The sequence below is a fragment of the Podarcis raffonei genome, chromosome 1, assembly GCF_027172205.1.
Source record: "Podarcis raffonei isolate rPodRaf1 chromosome 1, rPodRaf1.pri, whole genome shotgun sequence".
Lineage (NCBI taxonomy): Eukaryota > Metazoa > Chordata > Lepidosauria > Squamata > Lacertidae > Podarcis > Podarcis raffonei.
The window spans coordinates 40,806,634-40,818,262 of record NC_070602.1 but is presented as its reverse complement, the minus strand read 5'-3'; the positions used below and the strand labels follow the sequence as shown (position 1 = coordinate 40,818,262).

At 42.0% G+C, this 11,629-nt stretch overlaps 1 protein-coding gene and 1 long non-coding RNA gene across 2 annotated transcripts in view; one reads left to right on the top strand and one right to left on the bottom strand.

Annotated features, from left to right (window-relative positions):
• Nucleotides 1-519: 519 nt before the first annotated feature.
• On the bottom strand, nt 520-2,545 carry LOC128402468 (uncharacterized). Its single transcript, XR_008327705.1, has 2 exons — nt 2,446-2,545; nt 520-724 (listed from the first exon to the last, which is right to left on the bottom strand). It is a non-coding gene; the product is annotated as an uncharacterized LOC128402468 (long non-coding RNA).
• A 320-nt stretch (nt 2,546-2,865) lies between these two features.
• The window catches only part of LOC128410551 (formin-1-like), a 40,315-nt gene continuing 31,551 nt past the window's right edge, over nt 2,866-11,629 (top strand). The window contains exon 1 of the mRNA XM_053381949.1: nt 2,866-2,966. The gene's annotated coding sequence lies outside the window, so the exon portion shown is untranslated. The remainder of the gene's footprint in view (nt 2,967-11,629) is intronic.

Genomic DNA, 11,629 nt, shown 5'->3' with positions numbered 1-11,629 from the left:
CCATACTAGTTCATAGGGGACTCCACTTTTTATATCTCTGCATTGGGAGAACTGTCTATTTATTCCTACTCTGTGCTTCTTGTTTCTTAACCAGTTACTGATCCATAAGAGGGTCTAAACCCCACTGAAGGTTCCCAGTGTGGCTCTTGGGCTGAAACAGGTTCCCCAGCCATAGTCTAAATCAGGCATAGGCAACCTCGGCCCTCCAGATGTTTTGGGACTACAACTCCCATGATCCCTAGCTAACAAGACCAGTGGTCAGGGATGATGGGAATTGTAGTCCCAAAACATCTGGTGGGCCGAGGTTGCCTATGCCTGGTCTAGATTGACTGGCAGTGACTTTCCTGGATTCCATTGCTGAACTTACATTAGTATTGAGCAAGTGAGTGCAAATGATTGAAATGCTGCTCTAATTTATATATATATAAAACCCAAATCCCTATTGATTCTGGAAGAAATTACACTGGCGTTACTGAGTACAGCATTTTAAGTTCTATGAGGAGAAAATATTTTCTAAAATTAGAAGAAAACGCAGCTACCTTTTATAAATCCCTCTGATTATTAAATTTAGTGATGTGCACTTCCTCCATCACTTTCTCTTACACAGAGTAACTTATTGTGGTAGACTTTAAGCAGAACTACTTTCTGAATGTTATTCCTTGTTCTGACTCTTCTCTCTGCTGCTCTCCCATAATGCAGTTTTAAGTGAGGTTGGGGATGTTTGCTGTGGAAAACAAGAACCTTGTGTTAATTACATTTTTTTTAAATCAGGCACATAGACTGAGCTTTGTTACTTATTGTACAGACAAGTTAATATTTCTACAAAAGATGGTGTTCCATGAAAAACAGTAAATTCATTTTCATAAAGAATAATCCGTAGTGAACCAACCTTGTTTAGTCCTATTCAATTAAACTGTTGTACTGATTTATTTTGAGCGCACTGAAATAGATTATTCATAGAATTCCTCTTCATCAATACTGCTGCTATCCTTGAATTACATACCATTGGCTTGTAGTTCTAGGCAATTAACTATCTTCTTTGTAGGAGCTAAAAATGCTTCACTTGGGCTGCAGTTCTATTCACACACTTTATCAGGAGTAAGCAGTCACTGAGACTTACTTCTGAGTAAATATATATATAGGACTGAACTGTTAGGAAGTAACCTTCCTGATGTCTGAAATGCAATTAAAGACTTGAACATTTTGCATGTTGTAGAGCTTTGGAAACAATGATGGGACACTTTTGGGGGAACTTAAGGCAATTTCATTCAAACTCTTTGACTATTTGATTCATACAATTCTACCACAGCTCTCTCTATATAGGGTAAATGAAGCAGCAGGCAGGTTGCATTTATCCTATGTTGAGATGAAAAGCTGATTATGTAGCTGAGTGCAGATAAAGGGGAAACCTCTCAGAGATTAGGTTTTGCTCTCCATGTGCCCTACATTTCTGATTGACATAATCATTTCATAGTGGTTACTTTGCACATTGCCTTTCCTTCTCTTTGTAGGAATAAATGTATGTGGTTTACTTCCTTTGGAAAATAATAAACTACAAGAGACCCCTCTTGAACGTAAGGACTTACGATATCCAGAAGCAATATTTTAAGCTTGCCTTAGAGGCTATGGCCACAATCTGAACATCTCTGTTATTTATTTTACAAATATGTATCCTGAACTTTTGTATTTCCAGGGCAGCTAACAATAATGATCATATTTACCCTTGAACAGTAGTCCCTGGTGCTGAACTGCGAACTCTTTGAAGCTACCACATTTCAGAACTAGTGGCAACCACAACTCCATTCAACACCTGGAATTAACTATGGTTTTCTTCACTGTGGTCTTTAGTTTAAATTTTTGTTCTTGAAGCTCCCCTTTGGACTTGCCACTTTCTCTCTGCCTCAGCTTCCCACTGTAAAATGGAAATACTAATAATGTGCTTTCAAAAAAACTGTTGTGAGAATTAATAAAAACTATAAGCCAGTGAACATACAGGCAGCAATATATACATTGTTTTAAACTTTTTTAGGTGATTATAAATGTCAAGAACAATTTATGTAGAAGTAATGCGGTCTGAGAATTGTCGTTAGTGCTGCACATTTACCTTGGAAAGTACTTTACATTTTTTTAAGCTATAAGTCGCTCAGCTACTTTGGGAGGGACCTGTTTGTTACTTTTTCTAACACAGCTAACACATTATATACCATATAAATAATTACGGGGCAAGGCACACCCACTAAGTGTGTTTTTGTGTTGATACTCTTTGAGGGGGTGTATGTGTCAATCCTGTGGACTGTTCAATAAAATAAATACTAAAAGATCACCCTTTAGAGAGGATTTCGTCCTTCTTTACTAACCCAATTCCAAAACCAAAAGCTCTCGAAATGTTTATTGTGTGAGTTTGTGTTTTAGCATGAACTGAAGAAAGATCCTGCACAAACATACTCTCTGGAGTAGCAGGAAGATGCGGTACTCTGGGAGACCTTTCAAGAAGGCGTGGTGTCAGGGTGGTGACCGGCTCCTGAATAGGCCCTCATACATAAGCGTCTCCTGGCGCCTGTGTCCCTATCCTGGGGTCTGTCACCCACTGCGCCCGCCCACCATTGGTTCGTCTGGCGTCCTCTGCGGCAGAGCCATTGGCCTCTTAGTCAAGCCGGCGGACTGCTCCGCCTTCAGATTGGTCAGCGGCCCTGTCAGTTTTTCCCCTGGTTGAAGCTGCCGCACACACGCACAGCCGCTTTGGTTGTGAATGGGTCGGGAAGGCGAGCGCGTCTTAAGGGGGAAGGGGGAGTTCAATGTGAGGCAGCAGCAGCAGCAGCAGCAGCAGCGACTGCCTGGGGACCAAGGGCGGGCGAGGGATGTGACTTTAGCAGAAGGCAGCCGCAGAAGCAGGACTGGGCATCCTCTCTTTTCCTCTGCACCTGCGGCAATAGCTGAGCCCAGGAGCGAGCTGCACTTCTCACAAGGTAAATAACAACCCTTTATTTGTCTATCTGTGGGGGTAACTCTCTCTTCCCAAGTTCCCTGCAGTGTCGCCTCTTGCCAAGATATGGAGGGAAGGAAGCAGACTTTGCTCCCCTCCCCAAAAATCGACATTCAGCTCCAGGGAAGAGATGAAATCCGTACGGTCAGCACCTTTCTTTTCCCCCAATGCAAACATCTGCCATCGCCTGTCCTTCCTGCATCACGCCGCTTTTCTCCTGCAGCTCTTATTAGCCGCATTTCCTAATGCATGATGTGGCTTTCTGGATCACCAATTACAATTGCACAAGGGGCTCCCCTCCTTGCCACTGTAGCTCTAGCCTGGCCGAGCGCGGGACCCGAAGAGGGTAAGAGGTAACTGCACACAGTTTGTCTTCCCTAAAGCGGCTGCGGATCCCCTTCGTGCTCTAGGTGGGCTAGAGAGCGGAAAGCACATGATTAATGTTTACAGTCTCTCCAGCAGTCTATTAACACTCAAGGTGCTACGGGAGCCACACTGGGAAAGAGGCAGCAGACCAGCCCTGCTTTGAATGGCAGTATTTGCATGTCCCTGGGTGTAATATAGCAACACACACAAATAACTAGTTGAAGGGGAAAAACTTGGTGAATTTTTTTTTTTGAGGTGCATACCTTAGAAGTAGATAGATATCAATATCTGTCTATCTGCTTTTCTCTCTTTCCAGTCTAACCAAGTTCAAAGTACTTGCTACAATGCAAGTCAGCATAAGGAAAGGGACTTTTTATACAGTCTAGTGAAAAGAGCATCGATGGAAGAATCATGTGCAACTCCGTTCCTGGTTTTGCCTCTCTTGCTGTATGTCGAGATTATCTCCGGCTCATTTATACTTTATTGATTTTGCCAAAAAATATATAAACACTGGGGATGATGTGGCATCCTTCTGTGGTTAGAGTTGAAGGTGGAGCAACAGACTGAGTAGCCTCACAGAACAAAGCATCCTAAAATGTAGAGCGTCAAAAATGTCACATCAGTAAGTAGAGAAGGGCAGGTGCTAATTAGATGTTATGAACAAATGCACTTATTAGAGCCCCAGTACATTTTTGTAAGAAAAGGAAAGCAGCTGTTTGGGTTTGGGGAAGAATTTGGAATGAAGAAGTCAATCTATCATTTAGTATATCGCAACAGACCTGCTAATACATAGCTAAAAAGCATGATCGTTAAAACAAATACTTATTTAAAATACAATATGATACAAAAATAAAAATATGAGATACAAATTGCAGTTGAATTGAAAGTATCATCTCATGATGCACTTGAGTAAAGAAGAGGAACATGGCCACTAATTCTGTTATTAACTTATTTGTACTAGCCAAGGAAGATTAATTTATAACTTAAATTTGTTATATTCTTCTCTATTAAGATTGCATTCAAAAAAGTCCTGGCCCAAACTTTCAACTACTTTGATAACGCCTTTCCCATATTGTGGAAGGGAGACAGTTAAATCTGTCCCTAGAAAAGAGATGGTGATACTTGAGGATCATCAAAGTAATCAGATATCTGGCATATTTAGGAAATTCAAAAGTTAAACCAAAATATATTGGAGAGCAAGTGAATGAAGAAGGAATTGAGGAAGGGTGGATGCTTACAATTTTACATGCTTACAATTTTTTCTGCTTCAGATGACTCACAGGTTACTTCTGCTGTCCCATGGGGATCAGAAAGAAAAGGAAGCACACATTGGGGAAAAGATTAGGGGATGGGGAGGGATTTGAAGTGGAAAATGTGTGGACCAGGATGAAGTTGAGCACTTCCCTCTCCCACTCTTCTTCTTGCCAAATTTGCCTCCCTCTCCTACTCATCTGCATGTCAAATTTACCACTCCCAAGCTTTTTAAAAACCGTGATAATCCACCCGCAAAGTAGCAATGTCGAGTTTGAAGTGAGTCGCCTTGTAGAGTGATACAGTACTCCCATTGTTAGCTATTTTTGTAGATACAGATACTCAGGCTGCAACACTTGGAAGGTCTTTTCGGATGATCAAGTTTGATGGTGGGGGGACCATCTGCTTGTCAATCAACTGATGTCACAATGACATCAGGTGTCCTGTTTTCCCCTGCGTGGTGATTTGAAATGAAACCTCATGGGTACACTCCATAAGGTGCTAGCAATGTTTGTCGAGTGCTGTCAAGCGCTGTGCACAAGGCCCTTGCAAGCCCTTATGGTCATCAAGTCTTGTGGAGGCCCATGGAAGCTCAGATTGGCAGTGCCCACAACCCCACCTGATATAGTTATGACATGAAGTGTGTGGCAGGTGGGTGTGGTTTAGTCATGATAGCCTCACAGGCCAAATTGGGAGGCCTCCTAGGTTTCCCACCACTTCCCTTGTGCATACAGGAGCACTAATGAATGCACCTGGTCTGTGGTGGAGCCTGCTGGCCTATCCCACTAGCAGCATGGACAAGAGGGAGGGCTGGACCAAGAACCCCAGGAGAAGCTTCAGGAAGAATTCTGTTCCTATTTGCCCCCATCATTGCTGTTCACGAGCAGCCCAAGCATGGAATACATTGCCAAGTACGATTTCAAAACTAGTATCCCAGATCAATATGTATTCATTCTAAAAGAATGCCGGAATCTTCATTTGTTCTGCCATCTTCCTTGGTATGAATTGAACCATCTACTACACATGTATGTGCAGAACTTTGCCTGGGGTTAAAATGTGAAAAAGACAGATTTTTCTCCCTTGAAAGTGCTGGTGATAACCTTTAAACTCCTAATTTGTTTAAGCCCAGTGTATATGATGGTTCCCCTTCTCCGATACAAGCCTGCCCACTTGTGATGGTATGTGCCATCTTGTACGGAAAGGTGAAAGATTTCTCATGCTTACAAAATACCCTTGGCAGCCCAGTTCAGTGATTATACTTCTCAATGCTGCACATTTTTTAATGTGCCAAAAGAAGCAACCCACTTCCCATCTGTTTTGCAGTAGACCTAAGTCATTCAAATGAACTTGGAAGACTGTGTTTTAGATATGCTGCTGTAATGGTTTATCTTGCCCAGGACTGTCAACCTCCTCCTGCAATAGGTCTTGGGGATCTCTAAGATCCACTGTTCATATTAGTTTGGCAGCGTGCAATCTACTGCAGAGCCATTCTGTGGCACACCACAAAATTAATTTAAGAAGCCCTGGATCACACAGGAGGGGGGAGCAATACTGCAACTTCTCCCCATGACATTGCCAACTGTTGGGAAATTGGGTTAAGATGCCCTCCTGAATGGGTCTGAGCTTCTCACATTCATTTGTTCATTCAGTAATTTGTGTACAGTGGTACCTCTGGTTACATACACTTCAGGTTACATACACTTCAGGTTACACACTCCGCTAACCCAGAAATAGTGCTTCAGGTTAAGAACTTTGCTTCAGGATAAGAACAGAAATCAGGCTCCGGCGGCGCGGCGGCAGCAGGAGACCCCATTAGCTAAAGTGGTGCTTCAGGTTAAGAACAGTTTCAGGTTAAGAACAGACCTCCAGAACGAATTAAGTACTTAACCCGAGGTACCACTGTACTGCTTTTCATAAAGGAAAAAAAATTCACAAAGCATTCTGTAAAAACCCAACACCAAAATTAAACTCTATAATGTAAACAATAAATTTTATACACTTGAAATAGAAACAGTACAGTAAAATGTCCCAAAATATTGAAACATCATAAAGCCCAAAGAATTAGATAGCATTATCATTTTAAAATCTGTTGATCAGAGCAGCTATCCATTCAAATAGCTGTATTTGACTAGTGGCAAATATTGCCTCATGTCACATTTGCCTCTCCCAAGCTTTTTAAAAATAGCAACATACCCTCCTCAGAATAGCAAAGCAGGGTTTGAAGTATGGGATGGGTAGTCTTGTGAAGTCATACTTCCTTTGATAGATACCTGTGTACATACATATACATAAAGACTTCATGGTGTAGTTGTTTCACCTAACTTCCAACGTAGCAGTCAAACTTTGAAACTTCCGCTGGTCCAAAATGCAGCAGCCAGATTACTGACTGAGGTTTCCTTTAGAACTCCTATAACCCCAGTTCTAAATAGCTGCATTGTGTTCATTTCCAGGCTCATGCTAGTATAATATCTGAGAGAGCCTCATGCTAGTATAATATCTGAGAGAGCCCCACCCTTTGTAGCTACAGACCCTCTCAGGTGTTAAGAGGAAGCCCTCTTGGTAGTTTCACTGTCCTCTGAGGTTTGGAGTGATGGTGGCTCAGGAAAGAGCATTTTATGTGGCAGTCTATAAATTGTTAAATTCCCTCCTCATATAGGTGCGTCTGGCACCTTCCATATATAGTCATACCTTGGAAGCTGAACAGAATCCATTCCGAAAGTCCATTTGACTTCCAAAATGTTCGACCTCCAAGGCGTGGCTTCTGGTTGGCTGCAGGAGCTTCCTGCAGCCAATCAGAAGCCACAGAAGCACCGCCAGATGTTCGACTTCCAAAAGAAAGTTCGAAAACTGGAACACTCACTTCCGGTTTTCGATCGTGTGGGAGCCAGAATGTACGACTTCCAAGGCGTTCGAGAGCCGAGGTACAACTGTACAGCTTTTGGCAAATGCTGGATACATACCTCTTTACCTTGGCTTTTGATACCTGAGATGTGTGTTTTCAAGACACACCCTATTCCTGTGACTGGAATTGGTGTTCAGCTGTTTTTACTACAGATTTTTAAACTGATGTAACCTGCCTTGGGACCTGATGAACATAATAGCAATGTTTGGCCAAGTACGGTAGGTTTTTTTTAAGGCTTCCCACCTGAGTTTTCCTTTCTGACTAGCTTGATATAACCAGCACCACAGAAGCTGTTTGTGTTATTAGAGTGCTACATTTTTGGTTAGCACCTTCAGACTGCTACAATTCATTATCCCTGATGATGTAGAGCTATTGGCTTTAGGCTTCTTGCTAATTGCATTTGTATGTCACAATAATTTGCCTAGATCTGTGTAAAAATCAATAGCAGACACACGTATTCTCTTCAGCGCAGCCGGTTACAAGAATGTAGTGCTTTTAACACATCTTCCAGATATTTGTTAACAATGTTGTTATCAGATATTGATATGAATAAACCCTCTTTCAAAGCAACCAAGTCAATGCTCCCACTATTTATTTTTTAAAGTTACTTTTGATGGTTAGTTAAGCTGTGGTGCTTAGTACATTGGGGGGAGGATTTCTAGTCAAAAACGTACTCCCTTCCTTAACTAAAAAGTATTTTTTGGAGGGGGGAAAATCAGTAATTGATGTATTAGATAATTAGAAGTACTTTTTTATAATAAGCTATGCTGTTTCATAATTTACTGTGCAAATGCAAAACTTGTTTATGATCTTTATTTAAATGCATCTGGATTTTTAAGATTTCCATCTCTGAAATGCTGAGAGCAAGTTACAGATATTTCACTCAGAAAATGAAAAAGGTGGAACAAATCAAAGATCGATATGATGCATTGCCCTCCTTGAGGAGTGTAAGCCAGTGAAAGTGCCTCTTTATATCAATTCCCCTGCCCTTGTGAGGATTGGTATAGAAGAAGGTGAAATGGGTGGTCTCGGTTGAGCTTGAACCAGTGTGGTGTTGTGGTTAGAAAGCTGGACTTGGAGTATAAATATCTGGGTTCAATTCCCTATACAACCACAAAGCTGACTGGCTGACCACAGGCCAATCAACACCTCTCAGCTTCATTCACAGAATTATTTTGAGTAAAAAATTTGCAGAGGTGTGAAGTTTCAGAGGTTGAATCTAGTACAGTGTATTGTGTTTGCAAAACAAAACACAGCTACTACTTCCAGGAACCCAGTCTTGTGATAAGGGCTCTTCTCTCCACCCCCACCCCCTGAAGATACCATCTGTAGCCTCCTAATAGGCTTTAAGAATGACCGAGAAGCTGGAAATAATAAAATGAAAATTCCCATATGGAGAAAAGGTAACAACTGAATGTAGAAGAATGATGTCATGTTAATGCCACAATGTCTACTAATTTCAAATCTAAAATATTATTGCGTGGCCACTATATTTCAGGGAACCTTGCAGCTTTTCAGAGGCTTTCCTCAGTGATAAGATTAGCAATGGTAGAGAACATCCCTGAAAGAGAGCTTGCCCACTGCTACCCATGTTCCTCCATAACATGCCTGCAGGGGGATCTTGGGTGTGTACTAGGGTGCACATGTGATGGGCACACAGCATTGGTTGTGCCCAGCAGTGCCGCTTTGTGCCATTGCAGAATGTGTTTCAGACTCTTTTGCCCTGTACAAGGTTTGTTGACAGATGATTTGATGAGGAAAAAGCTCTCTGAAGAGGAAACTTTGAAAGCAACAGCTCTAGGAATTCTAGAATTGATATTATAGACGCAGTCCCTTACTCGAGTAAATGTTTCGGATATTTTAGTTCCTTGTAATGCTGTGCTGAAAAATTCTCCCATGTTTTAACAACCGTTCCCCACAAATTAATCAGAAAAGAAATGGCATTCAAAAATTTTCAAAAGAGAAAAAATGAAATTCTCAAGGGTGGGGTGCAGGTTGGGGGGGGTTTACATACTTTATTTTTTAGTTCACTGAGGGATGTTTGTGAGGGAACTTTCTTTCGTTTGTCAAATTGCCTCATTAGTGGTCCGTACTCTGCAGCCAGAACACCCATTAATGTCCAGGGAAACCATCATGAGGTCATTCCTCCTGTAGGGCTTTTTATTAGATCAGGAACCATCGACATCTAGGGAGGCTGCAGAGTGCCGAAGAAATGGGTACTATAAAAAATTCTTTTAAAAATGTACACACTTCCCCCAGCCACATTGCAACAATAACTTCTCAAGGTTCCCAACCCACTGAAATTCTAATCAAATTCTAAAGTGTCCTGGAAATGAGGCAGAAAAATGAAAGCCCCTTTCACAGGGCTGGCAGGGGCAGACACTGAAAAAATTAGACAACAGATTTTAGAAAGACATAAGAAGGGCTCTGCTGGATCAGGCCAGTTGCCCATGTGGTACAGCTTTCTGCACTCACAGTGACCAACCAGATGCCTATGAGAAGTCCCGCAAACAGGATCTGAGTGCAACATCACTTGTGATTCCTAGCTACTGGCATTCAGAGGCATTTCGACGCAGCACCGGTTCTTTCATTGCACTGAGCAAGCAGAACTGACTAGCACGCATCATCAACACAAAATGACTGTGGCTGGCAAGCTACAATGCATTAGTTTATTAATACAGTGGTACCTCAGGTTACATACGCTTCAGGTTACATACGCTTCAGGTTACAGACTCCGCTAACCCAGAAATAGTGCTTCAGGTTAAGAAATTTGCTTCAGGATGAGAACAGAAATTGTGCTCCGGCGGCACAGCAGCAGCAGAAGGCCCCATTAGCTAAAGTGGTGCTTCAGGTTAAGAACAGTTTCAGGTTAAGTACAGACCTCCGGAACGAATTAAGTACTTAACCTGAGGTACCATTGTATCAGCTTATAATAATGAAATCTTGATGCAGGCTTTGCACTGAAAGAAGCCCTTAGTTTACACTTCCAGAAATGGTGCTGTGATCGCTACAAACAAGTATCCCTTCCTGTGCTTTACAACTGAGTCAAGAGCCACCATTCAGATTCCCCACGTGTCCCTGATGTGGTGTTGCTCTGCTACATCAGGAGCATTGTGGAATTTCCATTGGGAGTCACCAGTGCTGGTTAGAAGGTTTGGTGCCCACTGTTTAAGTAAGGCAGGGAGAGGAGTGTGATGAAGGTGGGGCCTTGGAAGGGCATTTTGCCATAGGCACCCTTGAACCTGCAGCTTGTTTTGCCTGGGAATCTGTAAACACAGGCATCCGTAAGCTGTTAGAACATGATTTCTACAATGTGCCCTTTGTATGGCTTGTTAACTTGGAGGAGGGTGGGGGGAGAACCCTTCTCTTAAATAGCTATTCCGTGTCAAACCTCTATATCCCGAGGCTAATGGCGTTTCCTTCTCCCTGCAATTAATTTTTTAATTTTTTCCCCTTTGGACTTTGAGATCAGCTGAATCTTTCCCATGCTTCTGGGCCTGCAGTTTAGAGTAGGTAGATGTATTTTGCTGTAATATCTTTTATAATATCAAGCCTTGGGTTATTGAGTTTTGTTTTGTTTTGAGAAAAGCTTTCTGTTTTGCTTAAATAGAGCAGATGTGATGCTATACACAGTGAAGGGCGTGTTATTCATCTAATGCAGCCCTTCAACAATCTGGTGCTTTCCCAAGCAGCATAGCCTCATTTCGGAATAAATCTCAATGACATTTTAAATAAGCACTTAGGCATTTAGAAATAGCCATTTCTAAATACCCCCATTTTGAAGAACTGCTAGGTGGTTTGAAAGTCTCTTCTGCCTAGTCTTTCAGAAAGGTATGACCAGAAAAGCATTTTTTATTATAAGGGTGTGTCTGTTTGGTATTACTGTTTTGACCAAGATCTTCTAACGTAGATACTGTCAGACTCATAGAATCAAAGAATTGTAGAGTTGGAAGGGACCCCGAGGGTCATCTAGTCCAACCCCCTGCAATATAGAAATCTCAACTAAAGCATCCATGACAGATGGTCATCTCCAGATATTAGAAGGTCAAATGCCACTGGAATCAGATATGATGGGGCTGGAGCCATAAGCCCTCCTGATCAGAAATTATGTTTCAGCTGAGAGTCTT